Genomic DNA, 10,175 nt, shown 5'->3' with positions numbered 1-10,175 from the left:
CCTACTCAAGCCTATAATCTCAGCACTTTGGGAGGCCAAGGCAAGAGAAACGCCTGAGCCCAGGAGTTCAAAAGCAGCCTGGACAACATGGTGAAACCCCACCTCTACAAAAAATACAAAAATTAGCATGCATAGGGTGGTATGCACCTGCAATCCAAGCTACTCGGGAGGCTGAAGTGGGAGGATCATTTGAGACCTGCCAGTCAAGGATGCAGTGAGCCATGATTGTGCCACTGCACTCCAGCCCTGATGACAGAGCAAGACCCTCTCTCAAAAAAAAAAAAAAGAGCTTTTAAAACACCACCGTCACCAGGAGTCCTGTACTATCAGCCATGATCAACCCTACCACGTTCTTTGACATCGAGCAGTTTGCAAACAAGGTTCCAAAGACAGCAGAAAATTGTCATGCTCTGAGCACTGGAGAGAAAGGATTTGGTTATAAGGGTTCCTGCTTTCACAGAATTATTCCAGAGTTTATGTGTCAGGGTGGTGACTTTACATGCCATAATGGCACTGGTGGCAAGTCTATCTGTGGGGAGAAATTTGATGATGAGAACTTCATCCTGAAGCATACAGGTCCTGGCATCTTGTCCATGGCAAATTCTGGACCCAACACAAACGATTCCCAGTTTTTCATCTGCACTGCCAAGACTGGTTGGATGGCAAGCATGTGGTCTTCGGCAAGGTGAAAGAAGGCATGAAGATTGTGGAGGCCGTGGAGCACTTTGGGTCCAGGAATGGCAAGACCAGCAAGAAGATCACCATTGCTGACTGTAGACAACTTCAATAAGTTTGACTTGTGTTTTAACCACCAGCCTATTCCTTCTGTAGCTCAGGAGAGCACCCCTCCACCCCATTTGCTCACAGTATCCTAGAATCTCTGTGCTCTCACCACAGTTCCCTGTGGGTTCCATGTTTTCCTGGTTCCCTTCCATGCCTAGCTGAGTTGCAGAGTTAAGTTTATGAAATAAAAACTAAGTAACAACAACAACAACAAAAGACAGGCTCTGTTTGCTGGATCCTGTTTTGGGCCATAAAATAAATCACCATACTCCTGGGGATAATCAAGATAGCATCTGAATTATGTCGAATATGCTGTGATGTAATAGAGAGAACTTAGAGCTAGGAAGCAGGTGCTCTGGGCAAACCTGAGCACATCACTCAGCCTCTCTGGCCTCAGATGCCTCACGTACAATGAAAGGATCAAACTAGATCCAGCTGGATCCCCTGGAGGTTTCTCCTAGTCCAGGCATTCCAGACTCTATATAAAGTGCATTATCACAGGGACCTGAGTCAAGGATAGTAACTAGGACTGGACAAGCAAGAGACAAGAGCCCCAGTTCCCTCCCATCACCCCCAAAGCCCATCACGTAGAGCAGAGCTGAGAAGATTAAATGAGAAAATATCTGGAAAGTTCTAGCAGATGAGAAGAGCTCACTCCATGAGAGCTGCCAACACATGTCTAGTTAACAGAGAGTTAACAAGTATATATAGATCACCAATTTTCAACTCCATTATACTTGTCAACTGAAACTCCACTGAAGACATTATATTTTATTGATGACTCAAGTACCCTTCAGGCTCAGGAAGGAGCCTGAAGGTCATGATTATAATCTCTAATTAGCTTTGTTCTGGAGCTGTGTGGGAGGGCTGGTTAACCAGAAGTTGCAGGTACATGAGTTCTGGATAAAGAATTGCTACCTCAATGGATGAAGAACAGATTTTGTTCATTTGCTGAAGTGCTTGTTAATTGTGAATAATTACTGGAGGGTGTACTTTAGCCATCACCTACACGTATAAATAACCATTTGTTCCATGACTCCAGGCTATTAATACGCTCCCAGGGCCGTTCTGATATAATGCCGGGAGAAATGTGGGACTTACATCCTTTATGTGAATTTTTGTTTGGCCTGACATCAGAGGATGCTAGGAGGAAAAAAAAAGAAAAACTCTACTGGGATCCAGGTTAACCTGAATTAGTGAAGGTTTGAGCAACTAGCATCCATAATGAAAACTGCTTAAGGACAAGGTATTTTTGGAAGCTGCCCCCCACCCCCCAACAAAGGATTACAAAAGAATTAAACTCTGGGATACCTTAGAATCAAAGGAGGCCTGCCGCTGGCTTCAAAGACTTTGGCCTCCTCATTAAGGAGAAAAGCAAGAGGATGGTCCTGGTGTTTACCAACTGTCCTGGACCTGGCCTCCCTCACGTCAAATTTCTGAGCTTAAGGGGATTAAGAGCGAGTGACTGGTGCAGAGGAATGGGCCAGACAGGGAGAGGCAGCTCAGACCCAGCCGTCTCACCAGACAGCATGTTCTACACATCCCCTAGAAGCAAAGTCAACCCAGTTCATCCCTTGACCCGCGATCATCCCTGACTCCTGTGGCCACTCTCAGCTTTTCTCTATCATCTCACGGCTCTGCCTGGAAGTCCCCCGTCTGCCTGGAAGTCCCCCCCCAACATCACCTCTCTCCCTGACCAGTGGCCTTCCTTACCTTTAGCTATGCCATGTGATGTTGTTTGAATTGCATCCCACTAAAAGATATGTTGAAGTCCTAACCCCAGTTCCCTGGGAATGCCACCTTATTTGGAAATAGAGCCTTTGCATATGTAATTAGTTAAGGTGAGGTCATACTGGATTAAGGTAGGCCCTAAATTCACTATGATTACTGGTGCTTTTATGAGAAGAGATGAACACACACACACACACACACACACACACACACACACACACACAGAATGTCATGTGATGATAGAGAGGGAATGAAGTGACACCATCTATGAGCCAAGGAAGGCCAAGGATTGAGGGCCACCCTCAGAAGTCAGGAAGAAGTAAGAAAGCATCCTCCCCTAGAGCTTTCAGAGCCGGGGTGTGCCCCTTCAGACACAGTGATTTCAAACTTCTAGACTCCGGAACTATGAGAAAATAATGTTTTAAGCCACCCACGTTGTCAGCAGCCTTAGGAAATTAATATGCCGTGCAATACAGCCACATTCAAACTTTTCTGTTCAGCCACCCTTTCTTCAAATAAGTTTACAAGGAAGTTTAATAAGATATTGGAAGAACTCTGATTAATGCAGGATGTGGAGAGGGAGGGGTGAGCAGGAACTCAGGCCTCTGCCCTCCCCTTCTCTAACCCAGAAGCTGGGGGTAGGGAGGGAAGGACTGTGCCCGACATCCCTCAGGTTCCAGAAAGCAGTTTGGCATGAGAATTAGCAGGCAGGCCTACAGCACAGCTTCTCCTAGATTTGAAATTCAGCGCTTCCCCGTCCCAGCTGTGTGATATTTGACAGATAACTTATTGGGGCCCCAATTTCTTCATGAGTAAAGTGAAGACAAAACCACCTGCCGATGCAATCACTGTGTAGCCAAATGGAGATCCTGTTTGCAGAGCACCAACCCTGGCCCTATATCATAGGCGGAACCATGTCCCCTCCCAAAATTCCTATATTGACGTCCTACTCTCCAGTACCTCAAAATGGGATTATACTTGGAACTGAGGTTCTTTAAAGAGGTGATTCAGTTAAAATAAGGCCATTAAGGTGAGCTCTAATCCAGTATGATGGGTGTCCTTATAGGAAGAGGAGATTTGCACACTGGCAAGCACAGAGGAAAGACCATGTGAAGACAGAGCAAGAGGCAGCTACCTACAGGACAAGAGAAGTCTCAGAAGAAACCAGATCCGCCTACACCTGGATCTCAGACTTCCAGCCACCAAAACTGTGAGACAATACACTTCTGTTGTTTAAGCTGCCCAGGCTGTGGTGCTTTGTTATGGCAGCCCAAGCAAACTAATACAGCCTGGTACACAGGTCATGCAGGAAATGTTAATTCCTCCATTCCTGTGTGCCAGACTCACCCGTAAGCATTTTTTTGTTTTGTTTTGGTTTTTTGTTGTTGTTGAGATGGAGTCTTGCTCCATCTCCCAGGCTGGAGTACAGCGACGCGATCTCAGCTCACTGCAACCTCCACCTCCTTTGTTCAAACAAGTCTCCTGCTTCAGCCTCCCAAGCAGCTGGGATTATAGGCGTTTGCCACCACTCTTGGCTAATTTTTTGTATTTTTAGTATAGACGGGGTTTCACCATGTTGGCCAACCTGGTTTCGAACTCCTGGCCTCATGCAATCCACCTGCTCTGGCCTCCCAAAGTGCTGGGATTACAGGCATGAGCCACCGTGCCCAGCCACTGGCAAGCATTTTAGTCTGTCACATTTGATTAATTCTAGATGCACCTTCTCTCCCCATGTTAACATCTCTGAAATGGGGATGCATCTGGTAGTCTCTGGGAGCCAGGCCACGTGGCCACCATGACACAGTTATTGCCATGCATGCTCAAGCCCGGTGGGAATTCCCGGTGGATAAGGGCAACTCCCACATTTGCACCAGCAAATGACTTACAGATCATTGAAGGAACACAAGTCCTGGGTGCCCTCTGCAAACCTTCTATCAACACTTCCTAGTAAAGTCTAAAAATTCCAGCAGCAAAATTTGCAGAATGGGCAGCTTGGGGAAAACAAAAAAGATTTGGCTAGGAATTGAGAACATTTCTAAGAATAGCTGCACCGTGAACACCCTTGGTGGCACTGAGGACAAGATGACGCGGAAAAGTGCAGGCATCGACCACTGAGTCAAAAAGTGACTCAGAGAAATTGAATTCTGAATGTGGAAAAGATTTAGGAATCCTTCCATCAATTTATTTTGCTTACATTTCCCTTTTAATATATGCGAATGCCTGATATACGGTAGAATCTATGTCTAAATGAATTTTAAAGAGCTCTTTCAATAAGCATAAAATAAAAATTCTAAGTGATAAAAGGCACGAACTCTAGTTTAGATAGCATTTTTTTCTTTGGTAGTGATGCAGAAACTAAAACTGCATCTTATGGTTAGTGGTCAGTGGCTTTGCTTTGATGAAATATGGTATTAATTGCCACAAAAATTTTAGGCTTGAGGTATGGTTATCCCCATTTTACAGGTGAGAAACTGAGGCTGAGAGCCTACATGAGCCCAGCATCACGCCACTAGCCATGCCAGGCCGGGATTGGGAGCCAGCCTTGTACCTACAGGCCCTTGCCACCTGGCTGTGCCAACCTCTCAAGCTCACCTTGGCTGCCCCCAACCTAAACTTGAATTCCAATCCTGCATCCAGCCTCTGGCAGGAAGTTATTGCCAGGCAGTTAAATTAGTTGGTTTTTCATGCATATATAATGAACTCTTAGCAGTAAATAAGGCTCTTATGCGTGGCAGATTTATCCATTTTTACGGTGCAAAAGTAAAACTTGCCAGGTGTATATTTCTAACAGGTGCTGCCCCTCACACCTGCATATGTAAATCACAGTGGTGTGAGATGGAAGCATGGAGGACCCACCTGGAGGCCTGGTTTACAAGACTGTCAATAGTCCCAGCCTAAAGAAGCCTGCGTTGCACAGGGCAGAATCTACTGGGAGCACTGGGGTGAGGACTATTCACCAGACACAGCTCAGCTACTGCGAGGTCATAAAGATAATGTTCCAGAGAGTTTGCGTGGTCCCCAGGACACAGGTCGTGGGCTTTGGAAACAGACATGAAGTATGTCACTGAGTGGGAAGGGAAGAGAGAGAAGCCATTCCCAGGACAGCACGCAGAGCAAGAATCCACAGGGTACTCTGGAAGGAAGCAAACTCTTGGAGTCTAGGTTTTGCATCAGAATCATCTGGAAGGCTTGTCAAAATACAGATGTCTGGGCTTCCCCCTATAAATGCTGACTCAGGAGGTCTGAGCTGGGGCCTGAGATTCTGTATTTGTCCCAGATGCTAAAACTGCCAATCAACGAATCATACTTTAAGTATCATTGCTCAATACCTAGATTATATTTTGAGCAAAGGCACAAATATCTCACATATGATCTCGTGTCCAGAAACAACCAGCAGCCCTCCCAGGGATGTGATAGCACAGTGTATCCAGGTGTGAAGAGCCAGCCTCGGGCAGCCTGGCAGTTAGGAGCATGGACTCTAGAGGTGCCTGGAGAACTCAAGGTAAGTTGCTTGTCCTCCCTGAACCTCAGTTTCCTCCTCTGCCAAATAGTGTAATAATAGAACCCCTAGGATAAGCTTGTTGTGATGGCTGAGTTATTCTAGGCAGGGTTTTCTCTGCTCAGTAACTGTGAAGCCAAGTGATGGGTCGAGGGGCATTAATTGTACTCTTATCTTCATCTTCTGTGTACATTTTTTTATAATAAAAAAGTTGTTTTAAGAGGCAATGCTTGTACACATACCCAGTTCACAGAAGGTATGTTTCTATTCTCTGTCCCCCAACTCCAGCACATGCCACCTCCCGCCTCCAAAAGTAGCCTGGAAACAGCATCTCTAGAAACAAATGTTCATACAACAGGAAGTGGGGACAGGCCAACTAAAGGAAGTGCTGGGTTTACTTGCATTTAATTTTATTTGCTTCAAAAAATAAAGAGTAGGAGTGATGAGGGGAGGTTTGCATAAGTGAACATCTTCCCCTGCCTCTTGCTTATCTCTTGCTCTCTGTGAATCTTCCCTCTTCATCCTCTCCCTCCTTCTCTCTCCTTCTCCTTTTCTTTCCCTCTTTTCCCTCCTTCTCCCCCTCCTTCTCTCTTTTTCTCTCTCATTTTCAACATATGTATCTGTGAATCTGTGGAAGGAAGCGAAAGCAATTTCAGAACAGCGATTTCCCAACATTTCCGTGCTTGCTTACTATTTTTGTGGGATAGTCTTGCAGAGTGGTGGAAAGAGCTCAGAATTAAATCAGACACCCCTGGCTTTGGATCCTGGCTCAGCTTCTCACCAGCAGTGTGACCCTGGATAAAGAACCCCTCAGAACCTCAGTCCCCTCATTTGGAAAACGCAGGTAACGTGTTTGGATTCCCCTGAGAGCAGAGCCTGAGTGTATTCATCCATGTTCTGTTACCTATATCAGAATACCCAAAATTGGGTGATTTATGAAGAAATAGAACTTATTTCTTACAGGTGTGGAGGTTGAGGAGTCTAAGACTGAGGGCATGCATCTGTTGAGAGCCTTCTTGCTGGTGGTGCAGAGTTCCAAGGTGGTATAAGGCATCACGTCGTGAGGGGCACTTGTTTGTTACAGCAGCAAGCATAACCCAAGCTAACCTTCCCTGCCCATGGAGAACTCTCTGCCAGTAAGAGAAATGAGGCATGCACCCACGTGTCTTAGTAGAGAGATGACTTACAGGAACTCCAGACCCTGGAGGATGATTTCTCACGGTGATACCAGGCTGTTCTGCCATGTGGCACAACTGCAGGAGGAGCCATTCACATTTTCTATGTGAACAGCACTCCCCGTATTTGTACAACCTGCCACCCTGGGCAGGATTCCCAGAGGAGTGGGCCTTGTTGCTGAGGCTCCAAGGATGAGTAGGAACCCCACCCATGGAGATGGGGAAAAGGCACTGCAGCTGGATGAAACAGAAGGGACAGAGACACGGCATATGGAAAACCAGAGGCATGCATGCGTGCAGCAGTAATAGCCACCAGTGTCTACTGAGCAGGAACGATAGGCCAGACAGTGTGCTAAGCTCTTTACATACATTAGCTCACTCAATCTCACAACAGCTTGTGCAAATTCAGACACTCTGGCTCCAGAGCCTGTGCTTTAAATCCCCCAACAGATCCTGCCCACTATCACTAACATGGGTACAGCACTTTACAGTTTACAAAACTCTTTTGGACTCATGATGTTTTCATCATGGCAACAGAGCAACTGTTCCCATTTTACAGGTGAAGAAACAGTACTAAAGGTCTTGTGACTTGTCAAGGTTACACAGAGAGTAAACTGAGAAGCCAAGACTTGAACCCCATCCGCTGGCCTTAGACAAAGGATGCCGCAGCAAGGTGTCTGCACAGCAGTCTCTTTCCTCCTCCCTGCTCTGCACGGAGGTGAGGTGTCTATATTTAGATCATTACAAGGAGCTGCTGAGAGAATGTCCTCAGGCTATGAATTCAGCCTTACACACAAATTCACTGCAGATTCAGGAGAAGGCCAGGAATAAACGGGTGGGAGAAGGTCCTTGACTCCAAACAGAAACTGAGCTGATCAAACACAGCCTGAGCACACACAGAGACCGCAGGAGGGAAACCAGATTAATCTCAAACCCTGTGTACTCAGAAGCTTTCCCCAGAACCCAGGTCCCACTGGCAGGAAATTGTCGTTTCATGCATTTGTTTATTTTTCCCATGTCTTTTGCCAGGCTCCGTATTTCACTGAGTCCTTATCTTCTCTGTCCATGTCCATGGACTGCTGGGTTGGAAATAGCCCAAATCCATTCAGACTCTTTCAGGCGCTGAGTTGTATCAAGGATATTTCTTGTGGGTAGAGCAAAGATAGGCTCCCACTCTCCAGTTGGGCTCACTGAGGCCTCCCCCTGGTGGGGAATTGGCTGGGCTCCTCTGGCCGAGATGCCTACTACTTATCAAAAATGCATGTTTCCCCTACTGTGGTATACAGTTGTCTCTAAGAAACACAGCCCAACCAGGAACTACATTTCCCAGCTAACCTTGCAGCTAAGTGAAGTAATGTGACCTGTTCTCACCAATGGAATATGAACAGAGTGATAGGCTTCTCACCTGGGCAAAACAGAGAGTAGATATGCTTTCTCCACATTCTCTCTCTGCCTCTGCCTGGATTCAGACCCTGGGGAATGGTAAAGCCACAAGATGAAAGGAAACTGGGTACCCATAAAGAGAAAACACTTGTGTTAGTTTACTAAAATGATGAGAGTTATTTGTTATAGCCCCAAGCATAACCTGAATTAATACATCTTCTTTCCTGACTCTTGGCAACTTTAGCTCCCTATGGAGACAGGGGTTGGAATATCACTTGTTCTCCTAAAGAGAGCTGTAATTTTCTATTGTTCCCTGTTGTGTGCTGGCTTTACCCTCACACCTGGGTTCCTGCCTCAGTTTTCCTGAATAGAATAGTAGATTCCCCCTAAGACAGAGCTGACTCTTATCCAAGTCCGTTTGGGACTGACTGTCCAGTCTTGGTCAACATCAAAATGGGCTAAGACTCCAGTGTTATAATTAATGCCCACCTACCCCCCAATTCATGTGGCCACTGCCCAGCAACACTGTATTTGGTCCCTTTGAGGTTGCGACTGGCTGGGTTTGGGCCCACAGTCTCTAGCTGTACTGGTGGCTTGATACCAGACCCTTGGGAGAAGCATGGTGTAAGAGGAAGAGTGTATTAGTCCATTTTCACGCTGCTGATAAAGAGATATCTGAGATTGGGACATTTACAAAAGAAAGAAGTTTAATTGGACCTACAGTTCCACGTGACTGGGGAAACCTCACAATCATGGCAGAAGGAGAGGAGCAAGTCACATCTTACATGGATGGCAGCAGGCAAAGAGAGGATGAGAATCAAGGGAAATGGGTTTCCCCTTACCAAACCATCAAATCTCATAAGACTCATTCATTCACTATCACAAGAACAGTACAGGAAAGACCTACCCCCATAATTCGATTACTTCCCACCGGATCCCTCCCACAACACATGGGAATTCAAGATGAGATTTGGGTGGGGACACAGCAAGGGGACACCTTGCTGTGGCATCCTTTGTCTAAGGCCAGCGGATGGGGTTCAAGTCTTGGCCTCTCAGTTTACTCTCTGTGTAACCTTGACAAGTCACAAGACCAAATCATACCAAAGAGCATGCTATACGATCAGAAGAACCTCAAACCAACCTACAATTTCCAGGATGAAGTTGTATTCCTCTGTTATACTAGGAAGCTCTCTGTGCACTCCCCTTGCCAAGTGTTCAGTCTTCTCCATCTACTTTCTCCCAACAGCCTCGTCCACTTTCTGCTGTCCCAAATGTATGGCACTACCTAGCACCCTACAGCCATGCTATGCTGTTCCCTCCATTCAGAATGCCCTTCTGACATAAAGTTCAGAGCCTGGCAGGGGCTAAATGCTGGTTTTTGCCTATTCAGCATCTCTCCTTCTTCTGGAAACATAAACCCATGTGGAGCACCTAACCCATGAGATTTAATTAGGGTTAACCCTACTTCCTTCCCCACCAGAAGGGTAAGCATGAAATTGTTTGGGACTGATCTAGGAAACTTAACATTTTGACACCAGGAGATATCAGATCTCTTTTTTTCCTAAGATGCATGAAAAATTTAAACTTAGGGTCTTCAGTAATAA

At 46.1% G+C, this 10,175-nt stretch overlaps 1 pseudogene; it reads left to right on the top strand.

Annotated features, from left to right (window-relative positions):
* Positions 1-476: 476 nt before the first annotated feature.
* LOC126963885 (peptidyl-prolyl cis-trans isomerase A-like) lies at positions 477-790 on the top strand (annotated as a pseudogene).
* Positions 791-10,175: the final 9,385 nt, after the last annotated feature.

This window comes from Macaca thibetana, chromosome 10 (genome assembly GCF_024542745.1).
Source record: "Macaca thibetana thibetana isolate TM-01 chromosome 10, ASM2454274v1, whole genome shotgun sequence".
Classification (NCBI taxonomy): Eukaryota; Metazoa; Chordata; class Mammalia; order Primates; family Cercopithecidae; genus Macaca; species Macaca thibetana.
Note: the sequence above shows the minus strand (reverse complement) of the source record. Positions and strands in the feature narration are given on the sequence as shown.